The following is a 23935-nucleotide window of genomic DNA, read 5'->3' as shown; positions in this document are numbered from 1 at the left end:
ATAATTCAACTATTAATTGACTGTAACGTTCAGATTGCAGGGTTTAAGGAAATGTTAACGACTCGTCTAGACGGAAACGTTGTTCAAAGGAAGGCACCTATCAACCGCAACGTCCTGTGTCGCGTTACAAACTTTCAGGGTCGATGCGAACGCAAAAAAGCCATTATAGTGCCGTCAGTTGCCGATCGGTATCGCTCAGCGATTTTTGACGGAGTAGTTTATCGAGGCACATACAGTTTAATGGCGAACACTTAACCCTTAGCACTCGGATGGTGCCTCAGAGAGTCACCATTAAAAATTGCTATACCATTATATATAGCAAGTGGTTATTATTGTTCGCGTGGAAAACTTCTCTTAACTGGACAACTACTAGTACATTTGCCTTATATATTGTATATAAAGAGATATACGACAGTTCGACAAAGGAGAAAATGTTTACTGCACCCGCTATCGGGATTCAAGGTAACGAGGGTGGGAACGCAGTCCTGACTTTCCGTGCTACGCACTTACTATGTCAGCGAACATATTCGTGGATGGCCGCAATGTCCTGTGTCACGTTACTCACGTTTTACCCGTCATAAGATGCATCCGCACGGGAACGACAATCACGTTAAAAAGAACCGCAACTTCCTCCGACCGTCAAATTCGAGGACGGCGCATACACTTTCACTGTTTTACCCGTGGAATCTGTTTGTTCCGGAATCTTACGGGAACGGAGACCTTGCGCCGCCATTTCGAATGGCCTATGTAAATCGCTTTAGCATAAAACTTGACCGGGTAAAAAAAAGGAAGTCTCGAATATATTAGGCTCGTCGCAGACGAACGACCCTGATCCCATCGCGCCCTAAGAACGACGGACGGAACACCGTGGCGAAATCTCTTCTAATATTTACCCGCGAAAATTGTTCGAGCTTCGATTTCATTATGTAATTACTGACGAAACGGTTCTGCGTTTATTCAGGTTATGTCATCCGGCCTTGTTTTAACGCTGTCGGCGCGAACCATGCGGCTTTGATGGCGTTTCACGCTCATTGTCTGGTTCTAATCCTGTTCGTTTCTTTCATAGTTAAGCGAGAGCGATGCTTCAAGTTTTAACAAATTATTTAATGTTAACCCCTTGCCGTATTTTAACGAGTCAGACTCGCGATCAAGATTTTAACAAAGTCTAAATAAACGTAGCCATGCAATAAATATAAATTTTCTTTACTCTTCTACGACATTTTTAGGGATGAAGACGTTCTAATCACTGTAACTGTAAAGAGAATGTGCTAGTTCGAAGAAAATGGAGTTGAATAAAAATTGATTTACTCACTTAATAATTTTAACGAGCCCAAGATCATGCGAACATAAGGATCAGTGTTATTTTCTGTACATATCGTGCACATCTACGCTCCTCAAAAGAATTAAGGGATCACTTGTGCGAACCCGAAAAATTGGCCCCACTTTACGTGATCATAACTCCGTAAAAAATTGCCGTATCTATATTGTTAAACAATGGTTTGAAAGCCTGAAATCTCTAGCTTCAGATGCTCCGTTTCAAATTGTTGCTATGTTGGTTTTTTACAAAGTTATAGCGAGGTGAAGACAACATTGACGGTTAACAAAAATTTTGTGCAACTTTGGAACAGCACACGGGGAGCAACAAATTTTTTGATAAATCGCGTTAATATCATTTGGAAGGGCTATCTTTCCTGTGTAAATTCTGTGATTGTTGAATATTGTGCGATTTTTTTAATTCGAGTTATTCAACGTTGAAGTAAATATGGGCTTTTTAACTTTAACTGGCTCCGGAAAGCGAAAAAATTATCGTAGAACCATGTGCAAACTTTGTAAAAAACCAACATAGCAACAATTTGAAACAGAGCATCTGAAACTAGAGGTTTCAGGCTTTCAAACCATTGATTAACAATATCGATACGGCAATTTTTGACGGAGTTATGATCACGTAAAGTGGGAGCAATTTTTCGGGTTCGCACAAGTGATCCCTTAATTCTTTTGAGGAGTGTATTTCGCATGCATCGAAGCATTACTGCAGTTACGCACAAAGTGTCCTTCTGCAACAGCCCTCGCAAGTGAACAGCTTAGAGTTCTGGAGCTTCGGTTTTGGCTAAGATACCTTCTTATTTGAAACCGAGGGACAGATTCAGTTCGTGAAGAGCAAGGAACGGACGAGGGTTAAAAATGAGACATGACTGTCTTGTCCAGGGGGTACGGACAACTGGGTCCATTGTTTCCGTTGCCTTTGATTCCGCGAACCGCTGCTGGTTTCTTGGTAGTCGTGCTCCTCCCTCGCGGGTAGAAGAGTCGACGCCGCAGCCTGACCTTCCCCAGGGGGCAACGTCCCAGCGGAGGAAAGTAAAATAAAAGGCAGATAATGGCGTGGAATGACCCCGACGAGGTTTGTTGACGACCGGGAGAGAAGGGTACTACACCACGCGAGGAGCGTGCATGGCGGCGGGGCTCATCTCGTCAAGAGTTTGTCGCCGCCTTACGCGAACGGTTATCAATTTCGTCGCGCGGCTCGCGCGCGATGAACAGTCAAGGACGTGGACCTCGTTTGAATATGAATTGCGCCAATTAGGCTCACCTTTATTCCCGGCGCGTCTGTTTGTTCGCTGATTGGCCAGGATTGCAGCAATGTTCTCGCGCGCTCGCTTTAAGTCCCAACTTAAGTTCAATTCCGATCCGAGGTCAGGTCAGATCTTGAAGGGTGACCGAGATCACTCGAATCGCTCCGCTCCGATGATAATTGAGCGCCGAGATAAAGCGCCTTCTTATTCCTCTTCTTCTTCTTTTATTTTTCACTGTGTCGCCGCGCCGCCGCCACCGCCACCGCCGCGTCGCGCTCGAGTTTGTTGAACCCCGATGGCGATCAATAGCTACACGGATCGAAGTAAGCCCGAGAAGGAAACCCGAAAGATACCGGCCACCGGTTGTGGTTCGGATATTTTTTCTTCTAGTATCAGCTCGTTATTAGGTCATCCCGCGGATTCGCTTCCGGAGCGGTCACTTATCTCTGCCACTGCTTACCGCTGCTTTATTTGCCAAACACTCTGCCGTGTAGACAATAGGTGAAGGCTCCTCGAGGTGAAGTCATTCAATTTCAGATGTTTATAGAACAGTCAAGAAAAATCTGAACCTTTTACAATTTATTCAAGGTCGCGCACAGTTAACGGTGAACAATTCACTCGAACAAGTTTGTAGCTGGTTTGAAGACTTTCTGCAATCTTGTAAAGTGATTCCACGTTGGAGGCAATCAGTTAGGCTCTCGAGAGACGCAATTTTCTGCTACACGAAAAGACTGCGTGGATAATGAATATTTAAGTGTGCAGTAATTTTGATTGAATTTCTCCTCGGAGCGAGATCAAAGTCCATGACTGACCTTTCTCAGGGGGCGATATCCTACTGATAGGTGCAAAATAAACTCCAATGGCCGTAGAGCATGACCTTTCCCTGTCTTATCGCAACAAGTCACGGGAAAATAACAGTTGTCACGAGAGATACGACCCTGTGTGAGTCAAACAAAGTTCAATTTTTGTAGACTTTGTCTTTTACTTGTTTTCCCTGATGAACAATTATACAAAGTACAGCGGAAGAAACCACAAGTTTGGAAAAGTCTAGGAAAGGAGCACGTTAGCATCGATCGTTCGACCTCGGCCTTGCTCGCGGACATGGACGCTTGGGAAAAGCGTTTTTCATCGCGAAAGTTATGGCGTAGGGAAGATGGCGGTACAGATGTCACGTGCCGATAGTCCGCAACGAACTGTTCACTTGGGAAGGGTCGAAGGTCGTGTCCTTTGGCGCTACGCCATTCGGTCATATTTCTGTAGCACTCTGCGCTAGCATTTTTTTCATGTCTGCTCGATCGATGGTGGGACACATACAGTGAGTCCCATTAATATTCGGACACTCTTAAAAACACCATAACTTTTTTAATATTGGAATATACGACTTGAAATTTTTGCAGAAGTTAGAGCAATTGGTTTTCTACACAACGTGACAAAATTTTTTGAATAAAACTGCAAGTTCTCGGAATTGCAGAGAAAATACTAAAAGTTGTATTTTTCAACTTTTTTATGTGGGTTTATATGGAAAATTTGGAACACATGTTTCGTAGATCTGTGTATCGATTAAACATATTCTGAAAATTTCATCAAAATGAGCTACGTTTAAAGATGGTAAAAATTGCAGTTTTTCACGATTTTCGGGCTTCAACTGCAGTAATTCTAAGGATTCTTAAATCTTTCAATGGCTGTCTTTTTTCCCCCAATCAACGGATTTCTATGAAATATTCACAGTGCATATAATCGATACAGATCTACAAAACGTATTTTTAAAAATTTCAATATAGGCCCGCATAAAAAAGTTGTAAAATGCAACTTTTAGTATTTTCTCTACAATTCCGACCAAATGCAATTTTCGAAAAGATTTCTCTTCACATCCTGTAGTAAACTAGTTGCTCTAGCTTCCCAAAAAAGTTCAAATCGCATAGTTCAATATTAAAAAAGTGATGGTGTTTTTAAGAGTGTCCGAATATTAGTGGGAATCACTGTATGAATTAGTTTAGTTTAAAATAATGTGATGTGTGAACTAACTGATAAAATCATGTTTCTTCAATTTCCACTTATTGTTGGACCACTTTCATAATTATGGGCACACGTAATGATCGAAAGTCGAATTTGGTTTGTAGATTTAAATATAATGATTGAATGTTGAATTTAAATAAGTTACGCAATAAATGGTATCTTCGATTAGATTTCATTTCATTTAAAGACACTTTCAACAAGAAGCTGCGGCGTCTGTTAGAATCGGCCATTGTTGGCTGCTGTAGTTGCGCGTTTGTCGCCGTGTGTCGAGGGTTACATAACTCCCGATTCTGTCTGAAATTTGCGGATCATTTGAATCGATTACCCGAAACAGTTGATCAGTTGATCGTTGTACGTTGAAGAAGAATGGTCTTTGTCGGTAATCGGAAGTTTCATCCATTTAGAGGACGTTGTCCGTTGAACGAGCAACGAGCAACGAGCATGTATAACGTTCGTCCTACAGGGTGTGCCTATTGCGATCCCCTCGACCTACTTTCGCCGGTGTATAGTGGAAATCGAAGAGGGTCATACTCGATGACAGGATATCCTGAGGTAGTTAGGTGCGTTCTGTACGGGTGAGAAACATAATTTGCCGGCGTTCACGACGCTCGTTTGTTAGGCGGAGTCAAGTTCACGGGTGGGAAAGACAATGGTCGCGCGCGCGTTTTCTTATCGTATCAACACGGTCGATGCCACTCGCCCGAGTCTGTTTCTGTTTTTCCACCGCCCATGATAACGACTACCATCCAGCATCGCCGACAAAAGCATTATTAGGTCATTGTTGTAACAGCTTATCGCGATCAGCGCGCACTTCACTAATAATAATTGTAACATTGTTATCGGCGTCGCTGAAGGTGACGCGCGAAGCAACTAGGAAACAAATTGCCACACACGCGTGTACTTCAGGACTATGTATCGCGCATCCTTGGGCGTAATAGGGTAAATACGTTCACCGTAATTGGATCGAAGCGAATTGATCACTCAAGGACATCTCCTTGACCGCGAACGTCACCTTACACAGAAATCTGACTGTAATTTCATTCTACACAGATACCCGGCTTTCTCTTTGTCACCCAAAATGCTATATAGAAACCCATGATTTCATCCTTAACTCACCCTGAAACTCTGCAATATCCCCTTTGCCCGAGTCACCCTGAAAATTCTAACATTATCATTTTAGCCGTTACAATTCCTAAACCCCACCGTTGTTGGATTTCAATATGTAACAGGGAACGGTGGCAATATTCCTTAATTGCACACCGTTACGGGCTAATCGGCCGATAGATATACATTTCCTCTGTGTACGCGCCGGCTTGCATAATGGATTTTCTTCACTGTCAAGGTAACGTGTCCCATTGCATGTGAATAGGCTTGCGTTACACGGCAAGCGTGGCTTGCTACCAGAAACGATTGACCTTACGATATACCGAGAACTTTGATACTCGCGTTACACGACCAAGAATACGTACACAGTACATATCAGTTGGCTGTTCAATAAGATTCACGTGGTCGGCGAACATGTGACCGGAGGAGCCTTGTGTGTCGCAACCGAGATATCGTCGTGGAAACACGCCTGTCCTTCCGTTTCGCTGGAAAATAGCGTTATCTACGGAAAATATTGAAAATCCGAAGTTGCTCCGTCATTTTCATTAATTTTCAAACCAGAGTTTCGTCGAGGAAAATTTATTTATTGATACCGTAAACCATGGTTGGTTTATATAGCATACATTACTATAACACTTGACAATTAATAATGAAGCATACAATATGTGTATCGCTCTATTAAGTTAACCCGGCGTTGGTAAGGTGGGAAAATGTATCGTAAGTGGTAAGGTGGGGTCTCAAAGACGCACCGAAATAATATATTGCATTATAGAAATAAATACCTTTTTCATAAATATAAGATTAGGTATTGCTTAAGAGGCTTGCAATTTATCAGAGTAAAAACGCAGATCCACGAAATTAGATTTTTATTATTCAAAAATACTTAACTAATGAAACATCTTTACAATGTTACAATCAATCTAAAATCTCTGGGGTCTGTGAGACCCCACCTAACTAACGCCGGGTTAAACTAACATGAGCGGTGGACACTAAATACTGATATCACATTTTTTGAGAAAGTTCAAGATAAATATTAGCGTTTTTTTTGTAATGTCTCGCGCGGTGAATAACGTAGAGAGGACACGTATTTTCGATCGAGGAGCAGTCGAAGTATGCTTTGTTTAGGAAAATGATGTTTCTGTCGGTACTCCTGACCTGACATAATACTTTCTTATCTTATCCTGCGGCTGTTCCCTTTTTAATCCTCTTTGTTAACCTTTCCGCGTCGCACGAAGCAGTTGTCGAGTACCAGGATCGCCTTATCATCGATTAGATTAAGCCGTCGCACATTTAGGCGCCAGTTTTCCCATCTTGATTTTCCAGTTATTGTATTTGTCCCAGATAAGCGTGCACAGGCTTCATTGAAAAAGTCAATCGTCGAGTGATACGTGTCCGCACGCATACGGCCGTAATTATGTATGTATTTCCGCGTAACGATGACGCGTCGCTCTCAATGACTCTTTACTTTCTTTATGTTTAAAACAGCCTTGAGGCCGCGGGGACGTGGCGATAAAATTGCTCGAACGCTTTTCAAAACAGCGCAGCGGCCGTGAGATGAACAGTCACACAACTGATCGAACTGAAATTTTAGAATGTTTGACATTTAGAAGATTTTTGTTAACAATTTAATTAATTCATTAGAAAACATATCGTTTATCGGAGAGAACCAAAACCTTCGAGTTTGGTAACGGACTTGCCTACTGTTCGCTTAATCATGCAATTACGTGAAACATAGTTCGAAGATTCAACATCGGCGAGGACACTTGAACCGGAAATGAGAACCGAGAGACAGACACGTTCCGAAGTTGCTACTCGTAAGACTGCCATCAACTAGCACCTGGCTATTCGCAAACTATGTTGCACATAATGTAGCTCGTTCAAAACAAATCATTACAAACTTCTACACCGTTCAGAAATAAAAATGATCAGCAAACTATCATCAAAGCTGACAAAAGATGTTAGCGCTAATGTATGATAATAAAATTTGTGGGATTTGTTATAGTCTACGTCTACGGCGTAACAGCGCAGATATCGCAACGATTATGGTCGGGAATGTATGCACGTTTCAGTCTGTTGCTAATTTTAAAGCGAACGGAAGACGTTCGCGAAGTTGTTTTGCCGATTTTCACGGACAAATTAACATGATGCGATGTCGCCTGAACGTACACAATCTTCGCATCCGGAATCTCTGTAAAAATGGTCGACCTACGGGAAGGGCAAACCGAGAAATCGGTCGACGCAAGGTCTCCGCCGTCTCAATCGGTGTTTACCAGTCTGTTGTACGATTCTTCTTCGTTTTTCTTGCGAAATTTTCAATTCCACACGGAATACCAGCGCGAAGATACGCGGTATCACGCGGACAACATATCCTTGAACTTGATGGCGCTGACGCACCGGTTCTTAACGCCGTTGGCGAGACTATTTGTGCCACGTGTCTGATAACACATGATTCTCATTCACGTGTCACTTTTCCTTGGCCTTCGAGACTTGATTTTTCTCGTGGACTTCTCTCTGCGTTCCGTCATCGTGCTCGTCGATTATTACGTTCGAGTCTCGTCGCCAGTTCTTCCAGGAAACGAGATATAATTAAATTCAATGCTTTCCTAAGCGATTGAGGTGGTTCGATTATTTTTGAAAAGGTTAATACAATTAATCGATATTGTTTTGCTAGCTCAATATCGTCTGTCACATTTTTAAAGATGCAGTAAGCTGTGTATTTTGAATGGATACGCAATTATGTACAAAACTGAGCTGAATTATGTTAAAGTAGTTCTTGGTAATAATTGCGTTAGCATAAAATAAAAATGGGACACTTTATTCGTTAAAGTTATAGAATACAAATTACACCTTCCGTATAATTACTTAATACTTTTACCCCATTTTTCATAACATGTCTTAGGCGATTTGGCATATTAATAATAATTTTTTGCAAATAAACCTTGCCATAATTTATTCTCTATTAAGTATTGACGTTTTATGAACACCGCGGTCCAATTCATCCGTCAAGTTCCCAATGGGATTTATTTTTATTTATTTATAAAGAATGAAGGAGACGCAACATGGTGACATGAAATTTTGCATTTTTTCGATTTTTCTTTTATATATGATACTAACGCAATTATATTAATAAGAAACGAGCCGTTTTTTACGAGTATATGGTTTATGCTGTACTTTAACATAATTCAACTCAGTTTTATCAGAAATAAAAAGATTAAAATGTTCGCCTACTAAAAATATTTATAAAAATCACAAGTAGTACTACCAAGGTTCTCCGCATCAGCTTAGGGATCGAATGAAAGTCTATTCCAGCAGTGATATAACAACATTCTCACGATCCTTGAAAAACTAATTCGCAATCGAACGATCACGTGTTTCCGCAGGCTTGTAAAACCAGGTTCGTTATTTTACCGTTTGTGATCAAGTACCCGCTGAAACTAATTAGCGCGGTGCGGATCTGGTCTCGTTGACGAACCATTTAAGCAGTCTCCCCGGGGATAAGCAAATCCCCTATAATGAGCCTCGAACGGTTTCGACTCTTCGATACGATTCTTAATAGGAGCCAGCGAGGCGGTAGAAATTAATTGGACGATATATGATCGACGAGGCGTACACGGCCGGGTGCGTACACGCGATAATCTGCGACGATTAAACCGGCCGTACGACGCGACTGGGAATAACAATTCCGCGGATTACTCAAATTAAACGAAGGTGCGTAGAATTGATATCAGCGCCAAGGGCGGCGATCATCCGTTATAACGAGCCGCGCGTTGCGCCGTTACTCGCTCGCGCGGAAACTGGCGCGCGATTATTTCGCAGTATCCAGCGATACCGGAAATGAAAGTCAATCGAGTCACCGCCGGAGGGAATTTAAAATGAAACAACCAACAGAGATGCTGGTACATACTCTGTATATTCAAATCTTATCGGCGCGGCGCGGCGTGGAGCGTTTAGAGCTCGTTGACCTTCTGCTGGCGGTGCTCGGGTCTTTTCTGACCTAATTGGAACTCAATCTACTCTGGAAAGTATCGATATTCGAACTGGTATAACTTCGTAATTTGTAGGATCTTTTAAGAAACGTGTACAGAAAGTATTCTGCAGCAACAACGGCTAGCGAGGCGACGAAATCAAATTGCTCAGTGTCTGCGAGCGAATTAGCTCAAAAATAGCTCTCCGAGCGAAGTATGTCGCGTTAAGAAGTTGCTGTAAGGATTTTGAATGAATAGCCTGGGTACTGCTCCCTGGCCGAATTTGCGACGACCTTGACCTCTCCGACCTGTCCCTCGCAACCAGTTTCTGATCCTAATTTGCGTGGAGCCTTTCTCCCCCTCTGGCATTTTACGTCTCTAAATAGCAAACACCGTTTTCACTGGTCCAGAAATTAGGGAAACCCGGATCCTTGTGCTGGTTCCGTCGGTATACATGTTCTGCTTTTCTTCTTTCCTTAGAACTGCCACGGATCTTCTTCTTCAAGTGAAGAGAGACAAGCCAAATTTTGCTCTCGCCGTGCTTGAAAACCATCAAAGGCCTCTCTTTAGCCGCAAAGGGGATCAGGTGAAAAAAAATCGACATACATAAGTATCGCAGAAAGAAAAAGATCGATGAGACTCGAATCTTCTACGAATATTCGGGGTCAAGACTTTTTCTCCTGTGGCTTTTGTTCAACATCCCTCGGACGGAGGTTTGTTTTTCGAGGTAACCGTGATTAATGAACCCTTCTCTCCCTTTTCTAAGCGGAGATCCCAGATTTCAATCTCGTCGAACCCTCTTTGAACGACCGCCATTCTCACTGGTGAAAATGGCCTCGTCCTTGAAAGGGAAGTACGACACACGGCCACGTGCGTGCTCTTGGGGAATTTGGAGGTCGGCCAGCAGTGAAAACGACACCCTGTAACGTCCCTGAATCGCTGGTGTATTCATCCCTTTCTGATTTTCCTCCCCTATCTCTTTCTCTGTCTCTCTCTCTCTCTGCCTTTACCGCCCGGAAAACGTCCTTGAATTGTGCAACCTTGACTTCGCATTGTCTCTGATCCGCTTAAGCCGTTTTACGCTTTAATCAACCCCTCATTCGAATTACTTCAGTCGGGATTGAATAACAGTTAAATGATGTTCTTTGATCTCTTCACGAGAAATTAAACATTGATACACACAGGTTCTGCACTGCACATCCACCCTTTTGCCAATCAAATTCAACCTTCTGCAAATAAAGTATTTTCACGTAAGTTTTCATCAAATATTTCTTTAAAAGTAATTAATAGACTGTGGATTTTTATGCATTTACCAAGAAATTGGCTGGGTGAATTATGCAACAGTAACAGATTAGAAAGATCGAAGAATATTGTTATCATGTTTTCAATTTAAAACATCAATTAAGGGATGAAGTGAATTTTTATTTAACTCCTGCTGCCCAAAATCGTTGCAGTCTTTACCAATTCATTGAATTTGTAATGTATCAAAACTGTGTGTAATATCGTGTATAGTCATTGTAGCTATGTTCTGATTGATACATTTTTAAAATCAAAGCACACATGTATTTATTGAAGCGTATTGAGTATTTAGTTTTATTTGAGTTCTTCTGAATTCAAGGGAGATGCTTCCAAATGAGTGAAATCGATTTGCAAAACCTATACTAGTCTATTCAGAGAAACATGCCGCAAACATGTTGGTAGAAATGAAAGCAAAAATCTTTCGAACAAGCGAAGACCAATTTCCACTTTCAGTTTTTCTGGAAGGCTGTTTTCCCGTTTCGCTCCAGATTTTTCTTATGAACGGCGAGACAGAGAGAGAAAGTGAGGTCCGTAATGAAATACTGCGGGGGTGGACACGCCGCTAGGAATGCTAAGGGATGAGAACTGATGAAGATACATAGTTTCTATTTTTAGAGTGTCGGTGGCATCGTTTTCTCGGTCGTAGGGAAACTTCTTCGAGCCGAGGGACGACTCTGACTTTCTCTTCACGGGGCTAGTTTACCATCCACCTACGCAAAAGGTGTACCATCATTTTTTTTCGAGCCGACTTTCGTGGCACGGAAAGGAAAGAATCTGACTTGATTGGCCCGAATTGCAAATTTATTACCTGCCCTAATGCAAACCAATGCTTCTTTCGATGTCGTGTTGAGAACTTCACTTTTTCATTCCTGCAAACATTTAAGAGATATCCAAGAGGAAACGGCGCGATGGTTGCATCCAACAGTTTTTGCATAATTTCTCAATTCTACGGAAGACTGCATAATCATGCACCAGCATTCAGTTGCAATTCATTCAGTTGAATGCGAAGTTAAGTAGTTTTCCACGAACCGTGCTCGTTCCAAGAAACGGAGAAATTAAAAGGGAAAGGCGAGTATTAAAGGGGAGAGCGCCAGATGATATTGAGCGTTCCTTTTAATACGCGGCGTTTTTAATGAAACTGTTTTAACTACCCTCATTTAACGGTCCCGCAATCCTGTGGAACTCCGCCGGTCTATTAAGAACTTCAATTAAACACTCGAAACGAATCAAGCATACAACCACCGCCAATTAAAAGGTACACGGAGCAACAGAGAATGAAAGTCTCTAGGAAAATACTCGACGATCATCTAAGTAAACAAGCATTGTTATTATATTAATGAGAAAGTTCTGTCGTATTTCAATGAAGTGTCCATTTAATTTTGAATGGTTTCCAGGAACGTAGACAACGAATAGGTTCCTTTTCAGTTCCTTTTTTAATTTGCTCAGCTGATCAGGCGAATTTCATCTGCCTCGGAAAACCAGATAACCGTTTAACCGTAGACGCGTAAATAACTGCCTGTTGCTATGGTTCAAGGGGTGGAACGTGGCGGGTCGTTGCTAGCTGGGTTGGTGCACCCCGCTGCAAGCTGCATCGATCCGTCGTTCTAGCCGGTGCAACAACCCACGCGTACTGACCCCAGCCCAGGCGTCCTTGTAAGCTCTCGCGGAAGGATCGCGCGCGGCTCAAGGAGCTTTTGAACTTTCTTGTTTTTCTGCGCCGGCATTCTGCCCCGCCACGATATAACGACCATTGATCGCATATCACCGTGTAATTGATTTTAACAATTAACAACACGGAAAAAGAATCGGTTCCCACTAAAACTGGAACAATCGCGAACGACATTTCACCGCTTTCCGCGAATCTGCCAGACGTTTTCGCACGGATATCGATGAATATGATAATCGGAATTAAAATTTAATACCGTCGGCATGCGCGTCACCTTATACACGCAGCAGAATGGCACGTGTTTTTTCACTTCCGATTTGCCGAACGAGGAAAGAGCGCGCATCTCGTAATAACATGTTTTCCATTCAATCAATATATGTATTGTTCCTGTACTTCTGCATCGATGAATATTCCTGTGAAGAACAATCGTGTTGGAGGTCATGTCTGTGAATAATTGTAAATCGACAAATTCGGTTCCTCACATTATCACGGTTCCGTTTGCGCGTTTAGGGTAATCATTTCGGAAGATGAACGGGTTCAAAGGAAACTCTCGTTCAGCAAAAGCGCTCGACAGGGATCAGGCGCCTATAAACGCGTCCAATTTCTGCTGGTGTCCAACAAACGGGTGATGAATGTGCAATTAACCTTTAACTACCCGCGCCCTGAATTTTCACGTAAGATTGGTGTACTTTTTACGCCAGCGCGCGGGTAGTTAAAGGTTAAGAAACACCAGCAACGGGTGAACAGCTGTTTTCGATGTTCTCGGAGTACTAGAGTTCGCTTTGATCAAATTTGACCTTCTGTTATATCGAACGCACCGCGCACTTGTGTAATGAATTGCTGAATATGTCAAAGGTTGTTTCGACCGAACGCGATCAGCAGCTATTAGGCCGTATCGCTGCCTATTATCTTGATGCTGCGTTCGAGGGGTTGCCTCGATTATCATTAGACAGCGGGTTTAATGCATTTATCAGAAAAATGAATGGGCGCAATATAAGACTGTGAAACTATTAGAAGAATTCAAAAATACCATTATATCATTTTCAGCCAATTGATCGTATCAATAGATTGCGGGTTTTTATGCATTTATGGTTTCCGAAATTTCTCAAAAAATGTTAGAATATAAAACCCGAAAGAATTTAATATGATTTTTATTTATTTCTTCATGATTATTATTAATTTTCTTAAAATTCGTCTGGAAAAATGACAAATTGTATAAAGATCCGCTGTCCACATATCAAGAAAGAAAATAAATTTTCATTTCATTCCAGTTTGTTGCAATTCAGGTAGAAACTAATTATCATTTCGCAAGAACTATGTATATTTTACGGGGCCCTTTAACTAAAAAAGTTCCTGTGCAATTAATGTAAAACTTGTTGAATAGAATAAGATCGTTGAACGAATAAAAAGACAGCGTTTAAGGTATATTATTAAATATCAGAGTAGGTGCTTCAGTCTCCGGTCTTACAGAACGAGTAAGCCGCTCTCGAGGAATTTTCTTTTCCGATGGCAACAGCTTGAAAGCGCGTTTAATACGCTGTTGCTGAACAGTTCCTCCTCGTAGACTTCGGTATTCCGGTGGAACGCGTGCGATTGCTGCTGCTCCTCGTCTGAGGTCCTTATGCAACTCGCTTAGAAATTCCTTTGATCGCAAATGACCTCTCAGGTGCAACCACTTACCTCCTTCGACTCGGCAACATGTCCTGGAACATGTCAAAGGGGAGAGGACTGCGTCACGGACTTCGGCTTATCGAGACAAGGTCGTGATAATGTCTAATTACGGACACACTCGACTATTCATAATTTGTTGTTTATAAATCACGCAAAAATCGGCCGCCTTCACGCCTAACACACTCGACTTGAAATTCGCGTATCCTTGCGCTTATAAATACGACCGCCGCACATGGCCAGCCAATATGGCGTCCTGCTCATTGTTTCCGTTGCAAAAGCTTTTCAGAAATGTGTTCTACTTATTCGCTAGAAACATTTTTCAAGAATGTGGATTTGCATATTCAATTGTGGTTTCAGTAATGGGACAAGTTGTCCTTAGACTTAGCAGATGCGCGGAAACGCTTGAAATGCTGCAGAAGTTAAACGAATTTGCTAAATAGAGCAGCATGACACGCGTAATGAATTCGAGGTCTGGTGGGCCGGGGCGCGATGAAATCATTCTGGAATCAGTAGTGGAAAGAGGAGGAAGAAGAAATCTTAGTCACCCGCACATTATTCATACCGAAGAGGGGATATCGGTGTTAATTGAGGTTAATATGTAGTTTCCGGTGATACGAGCGCAATCAGCCGATTGAGATGCTATTCTCCGAAAACTAGACGAGCGGATAATAATTTTAATCACTCTCCGTAATTTAGAACCCAGGTGAAAAGTTCTTTCTAATAATCATTTCCGAAGTAAATGTCTTTAACCGACGATGAAACTTCGACGAACGACGCCTAAAGGGCTTCGAGATGAATGCGAAATTTGTGGGGCAACACCGTCGAAATTATTTAACCAGTGACGCTTTTATCCATTTAGGATGAATTAGTGCTCTACGTGCAACACCTGCGACATTTACGAGACTGCATCTTACGCGAGCTTAGCGCTAGTTTAATGCTAGCGCAGCCGAGAGAGCCTTGACACGATTCCTCTACTTCTCACAATTGAGCAGTAAGTCATTTAAGACGGCCAAACGTTATTGTTTGACAGGTATACAAAACACAGTTTCAAAAGCAGAGTAACAACGCCTTTGTTCGGCTCGCCTTGAACGCATTGCGATTTGTCGTCCTCACTAACATACGGTGTCGCATCTTTCAATGAGTGCTCTCCGCCGTTTTATATCAAAATACCAGCATGACTTGCGCTGAAAGCACCTTGGAGCCTGCACTTTAAAAAAATGCTATGTTACCATAAAATTTTATCATTCCGCTACATTTTTCGACGTATCTTGAAGCATCGCTAGACTGCGAATCTTTATGCGAAGTAAAAAATGTTCGCATCGATTGCAGAACACAGGAGCCAGATAAAAATTCTGTTCTTCCTTCGATTATCCTATTAACCTGAAACTAATACATCGATTAATTACCTACCCATTGTTGTCGTAAGGGAGGAAGAGAAGTTTCTTATTTCGCACGACGACTTTCGCTTTTAACGTTTTAGTCTCGTTGCTCGCTGTGTCACTTGCTGCTCTTGACACTAATAATCGCGTTGCTCAGCTTCTTCGTTGCGCTGCAGTTTAGTGAAATGATTCGTAATACAATGGGAAAATTGTTCGAAATTGCAGATGGCTGGAAAAGCAACTATTTTGACAAGCACCGTGCAGTTTCGAAGACAGCTGGTGAGCGATAGGCGGCGTTTCCCTCAATCATTGTCGGTTTCCCACGAGGCCGTGGCCGACGTTAGTGTCAACAAATTCTGCATGAAAATTTATCTTTCTTTCCGGTCGGGTGGCCACCCCTCGACGTTGCTTTAGCTCGGTGTGTTGTCCATTAGCACAGCCCGTGTTCTAGATTACCAGTGTGTGACGCCCGACTATATATAATATCGAAGTTTAGTCCAGCTAGAAGGCCTTGGCACCGTTTTCTGTTGGTCAGGGTAGCGAGGTGAAGCAGAGGCCAACAAGAATGGCGCGTAAGGTCTTACAATTAGTTAATAATTCCTGGCAGTCGGTAATTTCACGTTAACACGAACACGGGCTGTTCGCCTAATTAAACGAGCCGATCGAAACAAAAGCCGGTTCGATAAACGACTCTCGCGAAGAACACGGCCCCGCTAAATGGAAACACATATTACGATCGTTATCTTATTGTTTCCACGACCCTGTCAACCATTGTCCCGTTTCTTTTCTCGTTCTGGCCGGTTTGCTATTCAACGGCCACCGTTCAGGGCGCCTTCCAACGCGTTGCAACGACTCGCAAGGTAACTCTCGATTTACAATGCAAAATTACTTATCGTGTACTTTGAACACCAATCAATTATTTCTACGACTTCCAGATGTTTTCATTCGCCATTATTTAGATGAACTCTTCACAGATCACGTCTGCTAATTCTTCAGCTATCGTACTTCGGCAGAAGTTAATCAGCAGTGCTAGGAAGTTACAAGCTACATACCTATGTCTGGGTGCTGTAATTCGATGCAAGTTTTTCCCCGGAGCGTTTCATCTCCGGCAACCTTGGCCGGGAATTGCCATTGAATGCGACGCAGCTTTTAGGGATATTCACGGGCTAGCTGGAAGGGTTAATGGTTTAATTAATTTTGCGCCGCTTTCGCATCGTAAGTGAATTAAGCCGCGCACCACTTTCATCTTTCTCGGGTGAATGACGGCGGACACGAGGACAACTGGGACAAAAATTCTCCACTGCACAATGTCATCCGCGCGCCTTAATGGTGGCCGGACACGCGCGAATTTCTGCGATGTCGTGCTAAAACGACGTTTCGCGGCTGCGAATCGTTTTCGGTTAATCGCCGTAGTCGACTCACTATGGTGGCTTCGATACTTGCTGATAATTCCGGTGTTCATGGTTCGATTTATCATTTTTGGTGACTTCATGTTTGTAATTTTAGAATTCATAAGAAATTGTGTTACATTATCTTCAACCGGCTAAAAAACATATCAAGAAAAAAAATCAATTTCTATTACAGTCCAGTTTGTCGCAATTCAGGTAGACAATGTTGATTTTGCATAAAAATTCGCTGTCGAGTGATAATATTATAGTTGAAGGTGATACGATTAGAATAAAGCAAATAAAACGTGTTCTATGTAAATGATTATGTTAATCGTATTTTATTAACATTATGTTAATTGGTCTCGGCGAGTCCACCTACCTCAAGTGGAAAGCACCGAAGACCCTGAGGAGAGCACAGTTGGTTGCAGGTGCGACCCCCTTTCCAAGGTCCTGATACTTTCTGTCCCCAGACTCTGTAAGGTGACGAAAGGAAGAGAAATCGTCCTTCGTCTTTCAAACGAACCATTCGATCTTTCACATACCAGATGATCGTCATCCGATGTAAACAGGTGAGCTCCCCTTAAAAAAAAAGAATAATGTCGATGTCTTGCAGCTTGCGGAGAGCGCAAGGTCTCCTCTGACATTTGCAATTTGTAATGTATATTATGACAAACATAGGCTATTTTAAAAAATTCTTTTTAAATATTGTATTGTCATCTAGTTCTGAGCTATGTTTAAAATTTCAAGTCTCTAGTTCATCGGGAAGTTAGTTTAAAATCAATTGCAAAATTTGTACCGAACAAACAGACAGACAAGAAAGCGAGCTAATAAAAACGTGGTAAAATGAGCAGATGTAATTTGAAACAGCAAAAACATTAGAAAAATTTGAAAAATACTGTTATATATTATTTTCAACCTGTTAAACATACTGGGAAAGAAAATAAATTTCTATTTCACTCCAGTTTGTTGCAATTTAGATGGAAGATTTTTGTTTTGCACAAAGATCCGCTTGTCTCTACTAATGTGTGGTTATTTCATTTTCGGAAAATCAAATAATAGCGTCTATGCTCTGTCTATGAGCAACAAGTTTCATTTTTTGTGATAAATGCATGAAATCTTTACTTTACAAATTACTTTCCGAACGACCTAATACATTTAGAGGATTTCGGTCCGCAGGATTAGGGAACGCGCACAGTGCATCCGTTTCGGCCGACGTCCGACATTGTGTTTGTTTTTCGTACGCTTGAAAAAAAGAGACAGATGCGTCGAACATCGGCCAAATCGGACGAAAACGGGTCCACTGTGTGCGTTCCCTAATCCTGCGGACCGAAATCCTCTAAATATATTAGGTCGTTCGGAAAGTAATTTGTAAAGTACAGATTTCATGCAGTTATCACAAAAAATGCTCGTTGCAACGGTAAAATAAGGCGGCTCGTGGCCAGAGCGTGGCACGTGGAGGGCTGCCTTCAGAGAGAGGGTAAACGAGGACCCGAAGTGTGAATACAACGTGTGGTATACATTCAATAAAAAATGGGCAGGTGGTTGGGCCGCGGACAACAGCGGTTGCCCCGCAACACCTGCCAGAATAAAATGCTTTTTATGAGTATCAAACTCGTGTCTGACATCTTGCGTTTGCGGGATCTTGGCCATGATCAATCCACTTTTGTCCCTCCACCTCCCCTTTCTACGAAAACAAACTGCAGAGGCCGATTAACTAAGTATTTGCATTTGGGAGCACTGCGGCCAGGATATATTAACATTTCCTTTATGCTCCGTAATTTCCACTAATAATAACAAAAGGGACTTTTGATGCGCTGCGACCAGATTAGTTTCAATTACAGGATGTGCTTTTAGATTATCGAAATGCATAATATTGAATTGTCATGTCATGTCGTAATTAGACTGCGGATTTTTATGCCTTCATGTTCCGTAATTTTCAGTAATAATAACAAAAGGGACTTTTGATGCGCTGCGACCAGATTAATTTCAATTATAAGATGTGCTTTTAGATTATCGGAATGCATAATATTGAATTGTCAGGTCATGTCCTAATTACCGCGGATTTTTATGCATTTATGGAGAAATTAACAGAGTGAAATAATAAAGCAGTGAAAAATATAAAAAATCTAAGAATATTGTTGCTTTCGACGTGGAAAGACTAGGGTTGAAATGAGTGTTTATTTAACTGCTGTTTCCCGCAATCCATGCAGAATATCTTTATTCTGTCAGTCATATAATCTGTCAATTAATATTTACGGAAGCTTAACTTCTGCGTAATGAAAGACTACACAAATAATTTGAATTCTAATTGTCCGTTAAAAATATGTAAATGTTTACAGTGCGTGTTAATTACAATATGAAGAGGGTTGCGGGAACGCGAGCAGCGAAGTAGAAAATATATATAAAGTGAGTTTCACGATAAATTGTTGATATGATCAACGCGCTTACGCGTAATTTTAATTTATTACGCTGTTTATGCAAAAAGTGTGAATTTTCGGGCTGAAATGTTCTGAATGCTAGAAAGATTTCAGTAACGGCAAACATGGCAGTTCGTTTTACGAGCCTGATGAATTAAGGGAGCGTTCTAATTCGGGAGAATCTATTGTTGTCCCATTACTTGCGGTCTGAAATTTCAATCAACGCAATATGCTCGATTTCTCGAGCCGCCCGAGTGATTGAGGTTTGATAGTTCTCTCTTGGATGTATACACGCGTGCGTGTACGGCGTACACGGAGCACGTAGTGACCTGGAGCTCTTTCAGCTACGACTGCGGATGTTATAACCCCATGCTAGACTTATGACCTACATAACAATATAAATACGTTTCCACAAATCATCTGTCAGCTGCAAGCCACACGACCACCGTGCCTTCGATAATAATCAGTTCGCAGCGTTCTGCGCTCCTGGTGTGATTGAACCTGCTGAAATAAGCGACGAGGAGGACATTCTGTGCATTTACAACAAAATGCAGCAGGCAACATTTTGTATCGTCGAATGATTGAAAGATTAAACAAATTTTAGCCTGGCTCTGTTGCAATTTATTTCGGATAGAGATCTGCAGTCTAGAAATAATTCTTTTATAGAAACGATCGAGAAAATATTTTGTGTGTGTGTGTGTGTGATACAACAGAAAGTACTACAATTATTGTTAAATTTTTATTATTTAACAGCACGGACAATATATGGTCGCGTCCACAAAATTCTACATGTTTGTCTTTCAAATATGTAAAACATAGAGATAAAGATTTGTATAACCACATCGTGTCGTCACGCCACTAGCTCGAAATGTCCTTGTCCACTTCAATGAAGTACGACTTACTAACTTTTCAATGAAAATGTTCGTGACCCATATCTGCCAGATAGTCCAAGCAGACAAATAAAAGCACAAGTAATAAGATGCCATGGAAGTTCAAAAATATCTGCATTGATTGCGTCTATTGTTACACTCGGTATCGATGATGTCGCGTTGATATCTCCCGTAATTCCCGCCGTTTAATTCGCGCCTGTGCATCGAATACACAGATTAGATTAAATTCCACATAGCCGAATCGATAAAATATTCATTGGGAAATATGTTAAGCATCCGGAGCAGCGTGCTACGAATGATTTAATTAACTGGCGTGGATTTTCTGCTGGTTTTGCGACTGGAAATGTTCTCCGATTCGGCGAATTTCGATGCGACTCGTGGAATTAATTTCAAGATCTCTGGGTGACAGAAAAATATTAAATAAAAAATTTAGAATCACAGCTGTCCCGATTTGAAAACCTTCCACTGAGAAGACCGAACACATTTTCAACGTTTCCGAGTGCAATATTGTACAATTTGACTAAAAAATGATAAAATTTTATGCTCTGGCTAGTTCTGACCTTTGACACGTGGATTCCTAGCACTAGAACTTTAAAGTTTCATCATTTTCTGTCGAATTGTATAATATCGCATTGAGAAAAGTCGAAAATTGTTCAGAGAAAAGCAAAAGTTCAGCCCCGGACGGTTCTCGCTGTGTCAAAAATGGATCCGTACGAATTTCTAGCAAATTTATCAACGAGTATTGACTTAATAAGGATCGTCGGTAATTACGCGGTGACGCGCGCGCATCCGAGAGAAAAATTTCCATCGAGGCGTGTGTTTCCGAGGCGTAATCCAGAGATCAGCCGAAAGCTTCAATCAAACCGTGGATGATAGGTTCACGCACCGCGCGTGTGACCTACATCGAGGCAGTAAAATGTGTTCTCGACAGTCATGTGCCAAACGCAGGATTCGGGGTGTCCGTCTGGCGTGGCGACCCAGAAAATCGGCGTTGTTGCGCTGCTGCCTGGCTGAAACACCTGGCCGCCTACCTGACGCTTGGGCCGTATACTGCGACCCTCGACAGTCCGCCAGGCCTTGACTAAATATAAGAATTATTTCAAAAAACGAAATGAAATACTTAATCCAGCCCTGTGTGATAATAGCCGGCTGTCGTATCCGCTTGGGAAATGCTCTTTCCTTCCCGAAACCAATTATTCGTTTCCGTCGGCCGACGGATCTTTTCTTCCGTTAGCCTTCGCTCTTTATGCCTTGCTTCGCTTCCCCAACTATTGCGCGTATACATTAATTCGTAGAACTTTTTCTACGGAATTTGTTCATCATTTTATGTGGCCGATGACGGTTAAAGTATTAAAGCTACATAGAAAAATTTATGTGCCTGGGTCTAGGTACACTGTGGACCTTTTATATATTTTTCAAAATTAAATATTCTAATTTTATTCGGTTTGAATTGATGAAATGAAGCACACGAAATGGGCCATCGGTAGCACGTGTCTTTCGGAACCGAGCAACGACCTCGATCGAACAGGATCTTAGGGCAGGTGGAGGATTCCTCCACTTTGTCTCTGGCTCTATCGAGTTCAATGTTAATTGAATCGTGTTGCACACATGCGGTATTGAAATACATAATAAATATAATATAAGTAAATATTATATTAAATATTGAGATACATAATCAACTTTTAATCATTATACTTAAACATCACGTAAACCACTTTCATAATGATGGACACATTTATTCATATGTTAAACACTTGCAGGGAACACACAGGGTTGCAACGTTTCGAATCCTGAATAGAAAGGTATCGATCATCGATTATTCGTTACAGACCTGCGTCCGCCGCACCCTTCCAAACTTCTTCTTTCCTTTTTGGCAATGGACCACCCGAAAGCGGTGCACCCATTCGGGTAGACGAGGGTAACTCGAGATTCTGAGGTGCTTGTACCCAATGTCACGGCTCTTCCGTTGCTCTTTGTTTCTTGAAGGAAGCTCCGGTGGCCGTTGGAGAGGAAGGGTCTGCTTTGAACGCCGGGTTTTCATGCTGCCGGTCTCCAATCGCAATTCTCTGCCTCTCCGTATCTACAGCACAGACCCCATAAAAAGAACCATTGTATTATCAACATATTACCTCTTCCTTTATACACTGCCAATTTATAGAAATCAAAATTGTCTTCATCGGGGTTGCTGGAAACGGAGGCTGAATAAAAATATTAATTAAATATCTCCAATCTTAAAAATTGAAGGAATAAAATGTTGACCGACAAACATTTATAATTGTATTTTCGCACGAACAGAAACGATGTACGCAATAATGTAGCGTTGCTCTTTGTAAAGAGGTAAACGATCTCGCACGACCTATGTATAAGCGAGCCTTGCAGACAGAAGAAAGGCTAGACACTGCAAATGATTATCGATTTCAGCGGCCATGTTGGTCGCCTACTGTGCTAACAAATTTTTCTGGCCAGTCTGGCGAGGTATGTGTTTCTAGGTATGATTAACAGTCGGTCGCGATACAGCCGGTTCCATAAATAAAGTATGCATGTATAAAGATCGAGGCCGATTTAAAGGTGACGCCGTCGGAGGCGTTTCTATTTTGTATTCGGTGCACGAAGCCAATTATTGGAAGAGTTTCCACGGTGTTCCTCGAGGTTCGACCTTGGACGAATGAATAGCCGATCGGAGCCTCCCTCGGGCAGATACGATTAGAACGTTTCAATGGCGTTGCTTCCATCGCGGAGGAGAATCAATTGCTGGTGCTGTATTCTGTGAAAGACAATGGTGTCGTTTTAAACTGGGATAAGTAATACCGCCCTGAAATCTGGCACGTCGTTCTTTCTTCGACCCCTATGTCGTTCAGGGTCGGTTCAGCACGAGGCGATACGTGCACAATGTTTTTTAGCGTTTAACCCTTTCTTCGCCAGAAGGACTCCCGAAGAAAAAAATCGCATGCTAGAAAATAGCGTTGCGTACACACTTGTAATATTTTAATAAATAATATAGAGCACACACAGATGTTCGAGGAGTATCGATGCAATGGATGCGGAGTACGTTAATGCATCCTCATTTTAATTTGCTTAATTTTTAAACGGCACCGCCTTTGCCGCTGCAACTACGGAGCTCGTGCTACCACTAGATGTGTCTCTACTTGTACATGTAAATTGTCTATATAAATTGCTAGAAAATTTTATATTAACAGACAATTTAGATTTTATTCCGACAACACTGTCATTACCTGCAACATTTGACGAAACGCAAGCTCCCTCTTTCGGAAGCGTTAAGAAAGCGAAGAAGATATTCATCGATTTTCTTGAATATCACTACATGCGTCATGCCTTGAAATAACAACACATAAAATTAATTTGTCTCACATTATGCGGACGCACGCAGTCATTATTAAGCCACGAGAGTTTGACATCGATTTCAGCTCGTTGGCCAAACGAATGGACGACCCTTCGCGTTACCTTTCTAGCGTTCTAAATAGAAGATGGAATGTGGATCGCGATTTTCACAATCCAGACAGCAAGATACAACACTTTTATTTCAAGAATCAGAATCACCTTTAGCTCCAG

General features: G+C 41.8%; 1 long non-coding RNA gene across 2 annotated transcripts in view; it reads left to right on the top strand.

Moving 5' to 3' along the window:
- The window catches only part of LOC143214617 (uncharacterized), an 82625-nt gene that overhangs the window by 21445 nt on the left and 37245 nt on the right, over positions 1 to 23935 (top strand). The window contains exon 4 of one of the 2 annotated variants that reach the window (XR_013010179.1): positions 34 to 18235. The exons of the other annotated variant lie outside the window; for it this stretch is intronic. This is a non-coding gene — a long non-coding RNA (uncharacterized LOC143214617). Of the gene's footprint in view, positions 1 to 33; positions 18236 to 23935 lie in introns of those variants that run through there. 2 annotated transcript variants of the gene reach the window in all.

This window comes from Lasioglossum baleicum, chromosome 12 (assembly GCF_051020765.1).
Source record: "Lasioglossum baleicum chromosome 12, iyLasBale1, whole genome shotgun sequence".
NCBI lineage: Eukaryota > Metazoa > Arthropoda > Insecta > Hymenoptera > Halictidae > Lasioglossum > Lasioglossum baleicum.
The sequence above is the reverse complement of the archived record's forward strand: the minus strand, read 5'-3'. Positions and strand labels throughout refer to the sequence as shown.